Source organism: Python bivittatus, unplaced genomic scaffold (assembly GCF_059951505.1).
Source record: "Python bivittatus isolate LINGU-HERP-01145 unplaced genomic scaffold, Pbiv_v1 ctg000480_np1212, whole genome shotgun sequence".
Lineage (NCBI taxonomy): Eukaryota > Metazoa > Chordata > Lepidosauria > Squamata > Pythonidae > Python > Python bivittatus.
In genome coordinates, this window is record NW_028277075.1 from 82574399 (window position 1) to 82592940 (window position 18542).

At 39.3% G+C, this 18542-nt stretch overlaps 1 protein-coding gene across 1 annotated transcript in view; it reads left to right on the forward strand.

The window, feature by feature from the left end:
- Positions 1–18542, forward strand: part of SLC49A4 (solute carrier family 49 member 4) — a 92835-nt gene that overhangs the window by 760 nt on the left and 73533 nt on the right. The window lies entirely within an intron of this gene.

Here is an 18542-nt window from a genome sequence, read left to right on the forward strand (position 1 = left end):
GCTTGGTAGTCTTAATTAACTGACTCCCACTCCTTGGGGTGGGTAGACATTCATGGATCTAAAACCTGTTACTCTTACCCAGGCATCCCTTCAGTTTCCCTTGTGATGTGTTACATCTGAAAAAGAATTTGTATGTGGATGAATATATTGTTTTAAATGTTCGTTAAATTTAAGTCTCTCTGTGTGGACTATACCCAAGGTGGCTTGCAGCATCCAAAAATACAAATTATATCACATAACAATAAAAACAGTACAATTAAGATCAGAGGTAAATTTATAATTAGTATCATCAAAATCAGTTCAGGTCACAGTAAAAGCTTGATGGAAGAGGCTGCTTTTGTCATCTTCCTAGGAGAGTAAAGGCCAGAGATACTACTTTGGTGAGGGCAGTTCATAGTCTGGAGAAGGCCCTCTCTGCTCAACCAGATAGCTGAGCTTTTGACAATGGGAAAATCTTTGAAAGGACCTTTCCAGCTGATCTGAGTCACATGGCAGGTTCATAGTAGAAGAGCTAGTTCTTCAGGTAGATAAACCATATGCTTTTTAGGGCTTTACATTATTCCTGATTACCATTCAGCAACCACTGCATATCTTTTGGGACAGGCATCAAATAATTCCTGATTTTCTTGCTGGAATTTTTTTGAGTAGGCACAAGGGGGCATGTTAGTGCTTCACCCACCCACCCACCCACCCACTGTGCTGTAAAGGAAAAGGACAAATAGGCTGAGACAAATATTACTCTTTACAGCTACCTCTGCCACTTGCTTATCCAAGGGGAGAACAGGGTAGCAATGGAGTTGGAAAGGGCAGCTGCCACTGTCTTTGCTGGCTGAACATTATAAAAGTTGTCATGTGAACATGATGCTATGGACCTGGTATCCTCTGCTGCCTTGCCCATAACGAACCCAAATCCTGTATGGATCTTAAGAAGACAGTGAGGGAAAGAAGGGAGTCATGCTATTATTGTCATTCACATGTTTGAGGAGCATGACCTCCGGTTATCTGTTTTCTTGGAGCCTGGGCTGAACCTAATTTGATTACCTGCTGAAAGGAGAAAGAAGGGAAGTGAATGGAAGTGGTCACTCTTGGTTATTGAGAATTAAAATGTTGGGCTGATCTTTCTGACCAAGCCAAGCTCTGAAGTCACTAGCCCCTTCCTCTTTCGGCAGCCTTCCCTTAACCTGGCAATTTTGGCAGTAGCCTGGTTGCCTTCCAGTTGCCAGGTGAGCATCACTGAAGGAAAGTAGGGAAGGAACCCGATTGGTTGCTGACCTCTATGGTCAAATATTATTGTAGTACTGATTATACAGAGGAATATTTATAAACTAAAATACTTTTCCATCCACAATAAGATTATTGGACAGAGACAATGAAAGAGGAAAGTAATAATGTACGCTCACCAGTGACAAATATTTTGCCTGCAGAGATGTTTAAAAATGCATTGTATATGGGCTTCTCTCTAACAATCAAAACTGAAATAAAATGAAACAAAACTATATTAAGAGCCTAGCTATTCAGATTATTGTTTTTTTTCTCTAATTGTGATATTTCAATGTTATATCAAAGTGAAATGTTAAAACTGGGTTCTATGAGCTATTTTCTTGTAGCTAAGTGGCACAAAAGGATCATACTTAAGAGATCCAGTGTGATATTTGTGAGGACCTAGTCCTGTGGTTACCTCTTGCTCTTTGCTGAATAAAATTTTTGTGTAGGTATTGTGATGCCCACACATTTTATAAGTGAGCAGTATTTGGGACTGATAGTTCCCTCTAAAATCAGATATGGAGAATGTGAAGGTAGCTATCTGTTGAAATGTCAAAATTGTATCTCCACCTGTGCTCAACCTCAGCATGGATATTTGTAGATACTGTAAGCTCAGATACCTGTAAATAAATCTCTGGTAACTTTTTAAAAAGAATCCAGACTTCATTAAGGATTGCACCTCAGAGCTTAGGAACATTTATATTGATTAGTCTTAATATTTACCTTAGCAGCACAATTTAATTAGGCAGGACAGACATTCACACCCAGATTTTTCTGTGACCCTTTTCCCTAGAAAATAACAGTAAAGCATTGAAAATTCTTTAGATTTTACCTAATTATTAGATGTATATCCCATCTTTCCTTCAGAAACTCAGAATGGAATAAATAGCACTCCCATCTCCCAGTTTTATCCCCACAGCAACACTCCTTTGAGATATAGTAGGCTAGCTAAAGTCTTCCAATGAGTTTCCTTGGCTGAGGGTGGACTTAAACCTGGTATTCACAGTCCTAGTTCAACACCTTAACCATTACAGCATGTTTTTTTTCCCCTACTCTCCCCTAATATATTTGGAATACATTTGTTTTCAAATGATTGATTTTGCTTTTAAATATGGAAGTAGATTCTAGGTTTAATATAGAAGCATATGCAGGATCAGCCAGGTTTACAAGAATTAGTGCATGTGAATGTTAAACATTTTGATAAATACAATAAACATTGCCTTTCTGGAACAATTTTAGCATTCTATTTCTCAATAGTAGTCAGATGTAAGCTGTCAAGTGTTTACAGGCAGGGTATGATGCAATAATGATATCCTGTTAGTTACCCAGTACTTGAGAGTGATATTGCTTATAGTCATAGAGACTTCATCTCTTTGTCAAGTCTGTCATGGATGTTGCCCATGTTTTTGGCTTCTTTTTTCTTTAAATAGCTTTGAAAGTTGAAAACTCAGTACCACATGTTGTAGTCATGAAATTCAATTTGATTTTTTTGTGTTTGATGAAAAGGTACTTCTTGACTGTTCTGAATCATTCTATCCTCAGCATTATTAAGTGGCCTAATCCCTCAATGTTATTAGAGTTTATTCTCCTAATGTTCCCCTTTACACAGTTCATACCATTAATGATCATGTAAGCCTTTCAGTAATCTTAATCTACTATTTTTGGTGATTAGAAAGAAGATTAACTGGCTTGGAAAAAGCCTGTATCTTTGTAGAATCAAATTGAATATATAAATTAATACCATTATACCTACAACATTCTTAGGGTATAGAATGCAATAAAAATGCATTATTGTATTTTTACATGTGAATTTTCTATTGAAAGGTTAACATAAACTGGAAATTAAGCTTCCACTCATAGCCTAGACATATGCTTATGTTGTTGTATGAGAGCAAGAAGAATTTAAGGTGGAAGGGATATTTTATTTATTTTACTGAGGTTATAAGAAACAAAGATGGTTGTATTGACTAAGGTACATGCTAATTACCATTTGGAAGATCAATAACTACTAAATTGAGCAGGTGAAGGCTTTCAATACTTTAACATCTATTTCCAGTCATCATCTTAGAAGCTTCACTCTTCAAATCTTTCTTTGTGAGCCCAAACAGCCTCTAATGCAATCATTAGATATTCAACCTGTAAGGGTAACAATTACATGCCCACATCAATTAAACTTTTTAAAGTCATAAGTACTAAGTGTTTTGCTGTATGATGCACAGTGTTGCCCTTACAAAGACCTCAGTGCATTAGAAGCTGTACAATCTAAATTTCTAAGATCCTGACTTTGAGTTCCCCACTCTATCACTAATGTAATTCTCTGGCTAGAACTTGGCTGTATTTCAGCTGAGGATCAATTATGACTCTGCCAGTTAAAGTATTGGTTAAACAGAACTGGGGGGGGGGGGCAAACATTAGCCCAAACCCCTTTGACAGACAGGTACCAGCCTTCTTGGAAGAAACAAGTAATGGAATACTTGGTTTGTTGTGGGCTCACCCCCCACTCTGTATCTATGCTAGACTTAGATGATCCTGGAGAGAGCTCAAGCAAAGGATTTTAGATCTTGATTTACAAAGAGATAGAACCAACACTTCTGATCTCTGCTATAATAAGCTCACACATTCTTCTTTTATAATTCCCCAATATCTGTATCATTTATTAGTCCCAGCTCACAGGAGGACTTTCAGATTGGCGCATCTAGATGTTGTCCCCTCAGTGATACAATTGGGTAGATACAATGGCATTCTTTACCAATAGCATTCATATAGTTGTTCAGACCTTGAAATTGAGAAGTAGCACACATACTTTTGAAATGCCCTGTCTACCACTTTTGGAGAACTGTATTAATCTCCCCTTTAATTACAGACTATTCAGATTGTTCTTACATGATAATTGTGCACTGCTAAATGACCAGGATCAGGAAGTCTCTGGAATTGTAGCCAGATTTTGTAGCATCGCTATGACAATTAGAAGTTTCTGGGCCTAGGTGTATCTAGTTCAGGCATGAATAGGCCTTTATTGGATAGCTGTGCAATATATTGTTAACCTCTGTGTGTTTGGTCTATGACTGTATATTTTAATAAACCTGTAAACTTGAGCTTCTAAGTCACTCCATTTGTAGTTGACTGAATGGTATATATCCCAATCTTCATAAAATTGGGTTAAAATATACAGTATATATTACAATATTTGTAATACAGGTAATCCCTGGGATAAGAACGCCCGGTTTATGGATGACCCATAGTTAAGAACGGAGCCTATTGTAAAAGAATTCGAGTTAAATATACAATGATTCACAATGATTCGAGTTAAATACACAGTGGTTTGAGTTCATTACACAATACTACTTTTACAGTAATTATACAATGTATACAATATATACAATTATATAATAATATTCTTCCGGCTTTCATATAAATTCGACTTAAGGGCAGACCTTAGGAACAGAACTTGTTCTTAAACTTGGAACTACCTGTATTGTAAAATCTTTCATTATCTGTGGTAGGCTTGGAATAAGGAGTATATTCACCTTAGCCCTCCTTGACCTTTTGGCAATATTGAATACTGTCAACCATGGTATCCTTCTGGACCAGTTCCAGGAGTTGGAAGTGGGAAGCAGTGGTTCTCTTCTTTTGGGTCAGTTTCAGTTGGTATTAGTGGAAGGGGAGTGGTCTAGCCCAAAGCCCCTGCTCTGTAGGGTACCTTGGTACTTTAATCTCTCCCAACTTTTGTTTAACATCTAGATGAAACTGCTCGGGGAGATCATCTGTCAGTATGAGGTGAAGTATCAACAGTATGTCCAGTTTTACATCTCTGCCCTGGGTCAACCAAGTGATGCTGTCAAGGTGCTGTCCCAGTGTCTGGAGGATGTGGGGGTCTAAATGGGGAGGAACAGGCTTTGACTCAATCCCAGCAAGACTGATTGGCTGTGATGTTTGAGCACCTCAGATTTTGGAACTGAACATTTTCCAATGTTGGTTCTGGGGTGTGGGAGGGAGGTTGCATTCCTCCCCCCCACCCCAGAACTGGTGCAGAATGTTATTTATTTATTTACATGATTTAAGTCCATCTAACTCTGGGCGATTTGCACTTTAAGAAGAAAGAACAATAAAAGAACAGACCTGCAGAACAGAAACCATACACTATACATAACAAGAAATCTTTTGGGCTCAACAACCACCTTATCCCAAGGCCTCAGAAAACAGCCAAGGACTTTCTGAATATCATCAGGGTAGGAGCCATATTTATCTCTGGGGGGATGCTGCTCCAAAGGGCAGGTGCTACAGCAGAGAAGGTATGCTTCCGAGGCCCAAATAGAAGACTGTTTTGATCAAGGGGAGCTGGAGTGCACCTATTCTGCAAGATCTTAGTGGTCATGCAGTAGCTATTGGAGATAGATTGTCCCTCAGATAACCAGGCTCTGGGGCTTAATAGATGGTACTTCCATCTTAAATTGTGCCCAGAAGCCTCTTGGAATCATAATTCATGCTTGAGGAACGGGCAGCTGTGGCCAGAAGGGCCTTTGCACAACTTCAGCTGGTGCACCAATTGTACCTGTTGCTGGACCAGAGGTTCTGCTCATGGTCACTCATGCCTTAGTTACCTCCTGGTTGGAATATTGCAATGTGGTCTGCATGGGACTTTCCCTTACTAGATCTTACTGGATGTGCAGAAACTATTGGGAGAAGGTAGTCCTGTAGATACTCAGCCCCTGAACCATGCAAGGTTCGCTTACAAGAGAGAAATGACAAGATGAGGACAGAGAACATTGGGAAATGATCAGAGAACATCAGAGCATGACAATAAAACTGCTGAAGGGTTCTTAATAAGATAAAATTTAATAAGATAAAATTAAGAACAGCATGATTCTGTTTTTTCAGAAAGTCTTTGGCAAAATGAAACTCTTGGGATTTAACTGAAGGCTGAAGGTGAAAGTTGATGTTAAAATACAATTGTTTGTTCCTTTTCTAACTTGTTAATATTTTTCTTCTTGCAAAACAAATTGGTTTAAAAGAAAAATAACCCAAAACAAAATCAAGGGCAAATAAATAATAAAGGTATATTAATTGGGAGCATACATGCCTATATCTTAGGCCTGTGCAAATGATTCAGTTGAATGAAGTGTCTCTCTGGACCCTTTTACAGAGCAGCCTTGGTTAGCATCTACTAACTGAGATGGCAGAAGTGGGAGGGTGTCAGAGTCACCGTCTGAACCTTCAGGTTGCTTCATAGCTTTGAAGAACGGATGCAGGTAGGGAAGTGAAACACCTCAAACTGTTCACACTAGCTTAGTTATATAAATCGACATGTGAGTTTGAGAAAAGATTCTTTAAAAGCACTGTTTCATGTAGAAAATGTATTGAGCTTCAACTCCCATAATTCCCCAGCCAGTTTTGCCTTTGGCACCCAAGACTAAATGTTCTTAGTTCAGTTGAAAGTGCAAGGACAGCAGTTAGGCTTTTGAATGTAACTTTTTAAACAAGAAATTCTTGCTTATTCCCATAGAAATAGTCATCCACATGTGTGCCTTTTCATTTATGTTTATATTATTTCAGTGGTTTATCTTTTCATGTCCCCAAGGCTCTGAATTAATTGCAGTATTTTAAAATTAAATGTTTACAAAGCAATTCCAAATATGCCTAATCAAAAGTAAGTCCACTGAGTTCAGTGGGAGTTGCTACCAGAAGTCTTGATAAGAAAGTGAAATAGCTGTACAGATTTGAAGATGGTCCAGGATGGATTTTATTAAATTATGTGGAAGTTGTTAATTTGCTTAATTTAGCAAATCTTGAAGACAGTAAATTGAGAGTGCCTTATGAAGTGATTAAAGCAGTTAAAAGATACAGTGGGGCAAAAAAGTATTTAGTCAGCCACCAATTGTGCAAGTTCTCCCACTTAAAAAGATGAGAGAGGCCTGTAATTTTCATCATAGGTATACCTCAACTATGAGAGACAAAATGGGGGAAAAAATCCAGAAAATCACATTGTCTGATTTTTAAAGAATGTATTTGCAAATCATGGTGGAAAATAAGTATTTGGTCAATATCAAAAGTTCATCTCAATACTTTGTTATATATCCTTTGTTGGCAATGACAGAGGTCAAACGTTTTCTGTAAGTCTTCACAAGGTTTTCACACCCTGTTGCTGGTATTTTGGCCCATTCCTCCATGCAGATCTCCTCTAGAGCAGGGATGTTTTGGGGCTGTCGCTGGGCAACACGGACTTTCAACTCCCTCCAAAGGTTTTCCATGGGGTTGAGATCTGGAGACTGGCTAGGCCACTCCAGGACCTTGAAATGCTTCTTACGAAGCCACTCCTTCGTTGCCCGGGTGGTGTGTTTGGGATCACTGTCATGCTGAAAGACCCAGCCACGTTTCATCTTCAATGCCCTTGCTGATGGAAGGAGGTGTTCACTCCAAATCTCACAATACATGGCCCCATTCATTCTTTCCTTTACATGGATCAGTCGTCCTGGTCCCTTTGCAGAAAAACAGCCCCAAAGCATGATGTTTCCACCCCCATGCTTCACAGTAGGTATGGTGTTCTTAGGATGCAACTCAGCATTCTCTCTCCTCCAAACACAACAAGTTGAGTTTAGACCAAAACGTTCTACTTTGGTTTCATCTGACCATATGACATTCTCCCAAGCCTCTTCTGGATCATCCAAATGCTCTCTAGCAAACATCAGACGGGCCCAGACATGTACTGGCTTAAACAGGGGGACACATCTGGCACTGCAGGATTTGAGTCCCTGGCAGCATAGTGTGTTACTGATGGGAGCTTTTGTTACTTTGGTCCCAGCTCTCTGCAGGTCATTCACTAGGTCCCCCATGTGGTTCTGGGATTTTTGCTCACCATTCTTGTGATCATTTTGACCCCATGGGGTGAGATCTTGCGTGGAGCCCCAGATCGAGGGAGATTATCAGTGGTCTTGTATGTCTTCCATTTTCTAATTATTGCTCCCACAGTTGATTTCTTCACACCAAGCTGCTTGCCTATTGCAGATTCAGTCTTCCCAGCCTGGTGCAGGTCTACAATTTTGTTTCTGGTGTCCTTCAACAGCTCTTTGGTCTTGGCCATAGTGGAGTTTGGACTGTGACTGTTTGAGGTTGTGGACAGGTGTCTTTTATACTGCTAACAAGGTCAAACAGGTGCCATTACTACAGGTAACAAGTGGAGGACAGAGGAGCCTCTTAAAGAAGTAGTTACAGGTCTGTGAGAGCCAGACATCTTGCTTGTTTGTAGGTGACCAAATACTTATTTTCCACCATGATTTGCAAATAAATTCTTTAAAAATCAGACAATGTGATTTTCTGGATTTTTTCCCCCATTTTGTCTCTCATAGTTGAGGTATACCTATGATGAAAATTACAGACCTCTCTCATCTTTTTAAGTGGGAGAACTTGCACAATTGGTGGCTGACTAAATACTTTTTTGCCCCACTGTAAATATCAGGGTCTCTTCAGTGCTGAAGCAGGTGTAATATCTTCATTTTGTAGTTTTACTGTATTAGAAAGGACTTTTCCTCCGAACGTGGAAAACTGGAAGGGCATTTTATATTTGGGCAATAAAGTCTTAGTGAAAGTGAGGACTCTAGAAAAATATGTGAAATCATTGTTGGAGTACCTTCATGGATTTCCCCCCTTTTTTTAAAGAATTCTTGTTATCAGTCAGAAATGATGTGGCAAATGATCTTCCCATTTTTCTACCTCATTTCATATATTCATTCTCTTTACATGGAGGGCAGTGAGGGGGTGGGACAAGGCTAGTGTGCTCATATCCCGCTCCCCATTGAATAGGAGTAAAGAGCTGTAGGATTTGAGGATTTCATAATGATTGAATAGGACTTGGGGTAGAAATGATTGAAGTAGCACTTACATCGGAATTCAGTTCAATTTAGTTCAAGTGTCTTTTCTTCTCAGGGGATTGATGATCATGAATCTCCATTGAGTCCACCTCTGCCATTCTTGCACATTCTTCATTATTGAGATGAGTCCACTTTGCATATTGCTACTCCAAATGTCTCTGTGTAGTTCTTTTTCCTTCCACTGTTTTTTTCTAACAGGATCCTTTGTACTGTATAGAGTTGCATCTGAGTATATGATTCAAATATCTCAGGGTTGTTTTTTGGTTGGGGTTTTTTTTTTGGTCTTGATGAGGTTTTTTTTTCCTTCCTTGTGCCATCTCTAGGATTTCAAGATTTGATCTTTTGTGACTAAGGGATTCTCAGTGTTTTTCCTTAAAAGCCACATTTCAAAGGCTTTCAGTCTGCTCTCAGCCTCTTTGGACATGGTTTATATTTTGCAGTTATAAAGGAGAGTTGATGAAAGGCAATCATTCCTTGGCTCTATGAGATTCCTTTTTATTATTTTATTCCAAGATTTGGATACAGGTTTGTTTGTTTTTTACTTTTTTCCTCTCTTGCATCATCGCTAAATAGTTTTTAAATAGTTTTATATTTAGTTTCCTTGAGGTCAGAGTATTCTTAACTAAAAAGGTTTTCCTATTTGCCTCTTTTTTGTCTTCTGTGATTGTGTAAAATAAATAAAATTCTTGTCTTGCTAAACAGGGGCATCACTGTCCATTGTTTTTTATTTGTGAGGGATCTTTGTTCTTTGATATTACCTTTACTCCCTCTTTTTTATATTGAAAAGCTAATGGTATTTGTTGTTTTTGTTTTCCTTATTAGAAGTTTCAGATCCTCTTTTTCTTCCAGGAACACAGTATCATCTTCATATCTTAAACTGTTTACAGTGGTACCTCGGGTCACGAACTTAATTTGTTCCACGACTCTGGTCGCGACCCGAATTGGTCACGACCCGAATCATATTTTCCCATAAGGTTCAATGTAAATATGGTTAATCCATTCTGACCCCTACGAATTTGGTCGCCAACCGATTTTGGTCGTGACCTGAATCAAATTTTCCCATAAGGTTCAATGTAAATACGGTTAATCCATTCTGAACCATATGTATTTTTTTTTTTAAATCACAAAAATATGACACAAAGTACAGTACAGTACAGTATGAAAAGAGAGAACACTAATCTTGCTTGAGGCGTGGAGGACAGGAAGGCGGGTGGGGAGGCGGTTATTGTTTGGAGGGAGAGTCTCCCTCCCTACAGGAAGCCATGACCACGTGTGTCAGCAGGGAAAATGGCCGCGTCACCCGATGCGGAGTTCGCGAACGGAAGCAAAATTTTGCAAACGGTGCTGTTCGTGACCCGAATTGGTCGTGAACAGAAGCGTTCGTGACCTGAGGTACCACTGTATTTTCATACCATCAATTGAGAGTCCCAGTGAAGTGCTTAGTTCATCAAACATTTCTTCAGTATATGTGCTTCTCCATAAAGGCCCCTATGTATGGAGCAGCCTTCCCCAAGAAGCTAGATTAGTTCCAACATTGTTGTACTTTTGGAAGCAAGTTAAAAAGGAGTTTTCCCAGAGGGCCTTTTTAATTAGTTAAGATAATGCCATAGGAAGGTTTATGTTGCTCTGATTAAGTTATTGGTTTTAATTTATACATATTGTAATTACTGAATACCTAGGATGTTTTATGACTAATTATTCTTGTATGCCACTGAGACCCCATTGTGACACTTTATACATACATACATACATACATACATACATACATACATAAAATGCACAATGCAGAGCTCTTCCATGCAAAGGAGGATCCTAATTGGCCCCAGAATTCCATTGGCATGAAGGATCTGTTTGGACGTATGCCAATGCATAGTTAGAGCTAGTATGATGCAGAATGTGTTATGGTATTTCCTGAACATAGAAGGTCACAGAATCACTGGGTCAGTCACTGTTTGTCAACTCAGACTAACACAGAGTTCTGAGAAAAAAATTATGGAGGAAGTACTATGTAAACCTTGAGTTTTTGAATGAAGGAGAGTGGATATAAATCTTATCAGCAATAATGAGTAGGACTTCTTAATTAAGCTCTTGAGCATGCAGTTTTCTCAATATAATCTGTAAAATGGAATACGTTCTCTAATGTTTCTGAGACCTAACAGGTTGCATATCAAAAACTCTTCTTCAGTATTCTTCCTGTCTATTCTGAATACATAGACAGAAAGGGTCCTTTAAATATATACTAGGAAGTTACGTATTTAAAAAAAAAAAAAAAGCAAAAGCAAAAAAAAAAAGGCAATTGAAGCTGTTCACCAAACTTTGGATATTCACTTCTCAAGATCCCTATGCCACAGTCCTACCTCATTCAGGAAGATTTCTTAATTATTGGAGGGTTTGGGGAAAGGTTGCGGCCATATAAGGCAGGAAAAAAATTGCTTTGCAACCCTGTCAGTGAGCACTTTGTTTCAACAGAAAGCAATGGTTTAAAATAAGATGATATTTTCAGCATTACCTCCTATTCTATTTGATTCTTTAAAATACATGCCCCCATGTCACACCATGAGCTAAAAACATCACTCAGAGAGTTAGGTAAGAGCAAACAAACAGCTTGTTTTTGTTACTTAAAATAACTGTTATGAGTAATACAGGGTGTGATCTGGAGTTTATAACTTGTAGTGTGTTGTTGTATGAGAATAATACGTATGTCTTAATTTTGTAAAAATAACAAGTAGGAAGGGTAAAAGATTTAAAGTGAGTCATGTCTTTGTTAGCTGGTATGACATATTTCAATATTTGCTCATGCATGGCCTTTGTAGGTAGAATTCCTTCAGTAATAACAGTACGGAATTGATTTTATTCAAGTTTTTCTCCCTCTCTCAAAACACTAGTACCAGGGGCCACCCAATGAATCTTTTTGGAAGGACATAAAAGAGACAAGGGAAGCACTAATTCACACAGGAAATAACTAATTTGCAGAATTCATTCCTACTTCAAGATGTGGTTACAGCCACTAACGTGGATGGTTTTAAAAGGCGATTGGGTTTTAAAATTCATGTAGGACATGTCTGTGAAGAGCTATTGATTTTGAAGACTCATTGTTGTCTTTCGATTGTGGGCTATGTGCATTCAATTACCAGTTGCAGTGCGCCAGAGGAGGGAGAGGGCTATGGTCCATCTGTGTTTGCAAGCACCTGGAACATTTGGTTGGCCTAAGAAACAGAATACTGGATTCATCCAGAAGGGCTGTTCTTATGTTCCAGTATAATTTTCCTTCAGTTGAAATGCTACATTGTTTTTTGTAATACTCAAAAGTGAAAATATTTCCCTTTCGAATAAAATACTCTTTTCTATTCTTTTCTGAAATATTCTGTAGAAAAATAGGGTTCTTCTGTTTTTAATACTATTCCAGTTAACTATAATGCTTTGTAATGTCTTAATGATGCTTAGAAGTTCAGGAGCACTCAGAGTTTTTCACTCTCCATCTGTGTTCTCTTTCACATGGACCCCTATCACATTTATTTGCAAAACCTGCTTTTAAAAATTGTTGCAAATTGTGATTTCAGATTAACTTTGATTATTACATGGATTTGCAGGCTGCTGTGTTGTATAAGAAGTACTAAAGTATTAGGCCCAAAGAGGTCCAAACTCAACATTTATGAACAATCCACCAAAACAATAAGAGGTGTTGTACCAACTTAAAGGCTAACAGATGTATGATAAGATTAACTTTTATGGTTTATGATATACTTTATCAGACACATGGAATATAGTCCTGAAAATGTGTATTAATATGTGACTATATGGACAAACACCCAGGGCTATTGAGAAGGGGAGAATGGCAAATGGAGAAATGAGAGACAGAATTATCTATAGATGGTAACGATAAAAAAAGTGGTTATGTGTAACACGGACATTCTTGTATTAATGAGCTTGTTAACTCACATAATGTGGTAACAAACCTTGGTCTTAAATCTGTAAGAAATCATCTTAAGTTCCCTAATGAATTCTAGTTTAGTTGTTTTATAATGAAATTGATCTGTGTAATTCCTTTTCTCAAGGATGGTCATCTTGTGTTCAAAGGCAGAGTATCTTGGGGAATTGATTTGCGTCCATTTTATTATATGTAGAATTTGGATTAACTGTGCAGTGAGCATGTGCTGACAGAGTATGTCATATTGCAGAATAACGTATATATTCCATGGCTATTGTGGGTGATATCGTATGTTATTGGCCTTATAATGTGATTTGTTTTTGCTGGTAAATAGTTTTAAGTTAAATGGCTATCTCTAAGCAGGTATAGAATTATCACCCATTGCCCATAAAGCAGCAGTACCATTTCCAGGATGGGCTGTAGATTGCAGATATGGTTGAGTGGTTTTATCCAGGAAGTGTTGCAATATGTATTATTTTTTCTTCTGGTATTTTGTACAGTAGGTTATTTAAGGAACCTAGAATCATTTGATTGGTTTTTAAACATCATGAGTGGACTTTGCAGAAATGTTGAATTTATATAATTTAGGTACTATGAAAAAATGATATCTATCTGGGATATAGATTATGAAGTTTGCCTTGGAAACCAACTAAAATGTTGCTGAATATTGGATCAGCCAATTTATGGTCGAGGTCATGATCTATGTCTCCAGTGAACACACCAGTTTCAAAGGTCAACAGGATGTGGTTGGAAGTTATTACTTAATTCTATTGATTCCAGGTCATAATATAGTTTTACTGTACAATATACTCACATTTATACCTGCTACAAACAAAAGAAACCCTGTGGTTTACGGTAGTTAAATGGAACAAAAAACAACTTCTATGGTGAAAACTAATAACAAACCAACTCCTCACCTTAATAATTCGTAACTACGTAACATTAGACAAGCTTAGGCACCCTATTATTCACAATATGCCCTCCAGAATAATTGAAAAGTTTCCAAAAGGCAAAAAGTGGGGCCAACCTGATTTCTAATGGAAGGCTGTTCCATAATGTAGATGCTGTCACCTAAAAGCTTCCACTCCGTATATGTTACAGAAGTGGGGGATCACCAGCAATTTCTTTTGGGACACACAAGTCAGGCAGGCAGATTCTAGATGGAGAAGATGGTCCTACAGGTACCTTATTGCCAAGCCATGCAGGGCTTTAATGATAACAACCAGCACAGAAACTAATAGGAAGCCATTGCAGGGACCAGAGCACAGCTGTAATGTACACATAGTAGCAAGTGCCAGCAAATAACTGGGCTGCTGCATCCTGGACTAATGGAAGCTTCTGAGTGGTCTTTAAAGGCAGTCCATATAAATTGCATTGCAGTAGACCAGAGCCATAGTAATGAAGTTGTGAGTTACTGTTGTAAAGTCCTCCCACTCCAGGTAGGGCTGCAATTAGCTACCAACTGAAGTTGGGCAAAGTTGCCCACCCCCACCTGTCCTCTGTCTGCTCACACAGCAATAGTCATTAGTCCAAGAGGATCCCCATGTTACAGGCCTGCTTCTTCAGGGTCAGTACCACCCACTGGAGCAGACAGAGTACTTCACTGAACAAACAGCAGCTCCATTTTGCTGAGATTCAGTGTCAGCCTGTTTCATCCCATCCAAACCCTAACAGCCTCGGTACACCGGGACAAGACATTTTGTTTTTGGTCTCGGGTGGTGATGTGCAACTGAGCAATGTAGAGTACTGATGACACTCCACTCCAAATTGACATATGACCTCTCCTATTGGTTTCATGTAGATGTTAAAAAATGGGAGAGAAGATTGAACTCCATAAGGGAATGGCTGTCTGGGCAATCTCTACCCTCACCCCCCACTGATTGGAACCACCCACTTAGGAAGGAGCAGAAACACTGCAGAATGGTGTCCTAAATCCCTAGCACATAAATGCAGTCCAGAAGGATACCATGATTACTTGCCCCTTTCACACATTCCCCAATTCCCACACAAACTGCTTAAGGATATCAACAGCTTATTAACACTACTTTCTCACCAGGTAAACAGGGAGCTCTCTAGTTCCTAATTACAGCTACTGAAAGAAAAATTTGTTCTTAATGAGATTGAATGGTTAGATTAGTGTGGGTTGATATAGGAGAGGAAGGGATTGAAGGAACAGAAGACAGCAACTCAGAACAATAAATGGAGCCAAGTTATCTGACCTAATTTACCAATTCACTTAGGTCAGAGAAGAAGTCAGTTTCACTGGTGTGGTTACCACATGGGCATCAAACCTTTATTCTCATTTCTTCTATGCCACATATTGTTTCTCTTCCCCATGGTGCTTGGGGAAGCAGCCAACACTCATATTTGAGCAGAATGCAATTGAGCTTTCTGCATGAAGCGTATCTTGTCCAACCTTACTCAGCTTGTTCTCAATCATTTTTTGGAAACTGATGTCCAGAGCTTATGTATTACTCTGGTTCATTCATCTTTATGGAGATTATGATTAATTTTCCACTCTAATTTTCATTCATACATACAGTTCCTCTTCATCTGGACAGTGACAAGACTACCTACATGGTGAAAATACCCACAAAAATTAAAACTCTTTAAATCCAATATACTTGGTGATGGTCTGTTACAGATTGCAAGATGAGGTAAAGTCACACTTATAGCACTAGATTCCCTGCCTAGAATGGCTAAGAATGGAAGAGTACACACCAAGTAGCAAGCAAACTAATGGACTATAAAATATTTTATCCTACGTGCAGGCCTAAGAAAAGCTGATGTCCAACCAGGCTTCTCACACATTGAGATGAGAGTTGGTTGGAAGATAGTAGAAACCAGGGTACATTGTTGGAGAGCACAAGAGGGAAGTTGAATTCTGAAAAGAAGATGATTTCTTACCAGGACTCTGCTTCCTGGCAAATATATCATGGATCTTTTTATTTTCTTGAAATCTTTGGAAATGTTTTTGCAAAGATTCCTACTTCCTAGGCTCTGACTGGTTCTAGTCTTTTTCCTTTTACTCTGATCAGGGTTGGATTTTTCAATGCAGTTGTCTGACATCCGGCCATCAGAATTGATTTGAAAGAGGTTTACTTGTTGACAGTGCTGCTTGCCAGGGCAATTGCCCCATAACAGTTCATGCCATTCCTTGGCTTTCAGTTATGATTTGTTCATATTCTCCAAATCTCTGGCATTATGTTTTCCCTTCCTTGAACAGCATTTATCAAAGTTTATGGTACAGAGAAAATAAGCAGAACATTTAGTGAAACCATGACTATGATCATATAGCATGCAATACCAGGAAAAAGAGGTTTTAGCATTAAAACTGTGAAAGGACTGATTATGTATCATCAAATCCAAGTCAGTTTCCAGCTGTCAGAATCCTCACAATCAATTAACCACCTTACTTGCCAGCTTGCTTGCTTGAGTTCTGCCATTAGGAGACGTGGGGGGGGGAGGATGCTGGAAGGATCTGGAAGGATGGGTGAATGAAATGACCATTAGAGGCAGATGGACTGTTATCAAAGACTGAGGAATGCTCAAGGTCATACCAACAAGCGAGTATGAGTAGACTGGGATGTTAGGGGGGTGCAAGGGGGAAAGAGAAAAAAGGTAAAAGCAACTTTTGGCCCACACGGGCTCAGTCTTAGCAATGCTTTGGAACTGTACACTTGTTCTCAATAAATGAACTTTCTTTTGAACCATTACTGGTTGCAAGGAGAGTTACTGAAGTTGTGAGTTGTGAGTGGCAGATAGTTACACTAGCGACTCACAGAGTGAAATAAGTATTGATAAACAAATATGTATGTCTGTTGTTCAGTTAAATATCTTAAGATCTCCGTACAGGTACCTTCCCAATCTGGAACTCAACACAATTAACCCTTTAAAAGGCTTAGAGAGGTATTTCATCACTTCTGAAACTCGGTGTGCCTCTATGAGATTTCTTTTTCTTTGACTTAGCCTGGAGAAGGGTGAGGGAATAGGAAAAAGACAGTGCTGCTTTCTGCTCCATTTGTATCATTTTGAGTTGTTAGAAATCCATAAACCATCCCCCCATGTGGGAAAAGAATGTGTGGGAGGGAGAAATAGGAAATTACCAATAGCAAACTGATAATAACATTTGTGGATATTTTCTCTTCTAATACAGTGGGGCAAAAAAGTATTTAGTCAGCCACCAATTGTGCAAGTTCTCCCACTTAAAAAGATGAGAGAGGCCTGTAATTTTCATCATAGGTATACCTCAACGATGAGAGACAAAATGAGGAAAAAAATCCAGAAAATCACATTGTCTGATTTTTAAAGAATTTATTTGCAAATCATGGTGGAAAATAAGTATTTGGTCACCTACGAACAAGCAAGATGTCTGGCTCTCACAGACCTGTAACTACTTCTTTAAGCGGCTCCTCTGTCCTCCACTTGTTACCTGTAGTAATGGCACCTGTTTGACCTTGTTATCCGTATAAAAGACACCTGTCCACAACCTCAAACAGTCACCCTCCAAACTCCACTATGGCCAAGACCAAAGAGCTGTTGAAGGACACCAGAAACAAAATTGTAGACCTGCACCAGGCTGGGAAGGCTGAATCTGCAATAGGCAAGCAGCTTGGTGTGAAGAAATCAACTGTGGGAGCAATAATTAGAAAATGGAAGACATACAAGACCACTGATAATCTCCCTCGATCTGGGGCTCCATGCAAGATCTCACCCCATGGGGTCAAAATGATCACAAGAATGGTGAGCAAAAATCCCAGAACCACACGGGGGGACCTAGTGAATGACCTGCAGAGAGCTGGGACCAAAGTAACAAAAGCTCCCATCAGTAACACACTACGCCGCCAGGGACTCAAATCCTGCAGTGCCAGATGTGTCCCCCTGCTTAAGCCAGTACATGTCCGGGCCCGTCTGATGTTTGCTAGAGAGCATTTGGATGATCCAGAAGAGGCTTGGGAGAATGTCATATGGTCAGATGAAACCAAAGTAGAACGTTTTGGTCTAAACTCAACTTGTCGTGTTTGGAGGAGAGAGAATGCTGAGTTGCATCCTAAGAACACCATACCTACTGTGAAGCACGGGGGTGGAAACATCATGCTTTGGGGCTGTTTTTCTGCAAAGGGACCAGGACGACTGATCCATGTAAAGGAAAGAATGAATGGGGCCATGTATCGTGAGATTTGGAGTGAACACCTCCTTCCATCAGCAAGGGCATTGAAGATGAAACGTGGCTGGGTCTTTCAGCATGACAGTGATCCCAAACACACCACCCGGGCAACGAAGGAGTGGCTTCGTAAGAAGCATTTCAAGGTCCTGGAGTGGCCTAGCCAGTCTCCAGATCTCAACCCCATGGAAAACCTTTGGAGGGAGTTGAAAGTCCGTGTTGCCCAGCGACAGCCCCAAAACATCCCTGCTCTAGAGGAGATCTGCATGGAGGAATGGGCCAAAATACCAGCAACAGGGTGTGAAAACCTTGTGAAGACTTA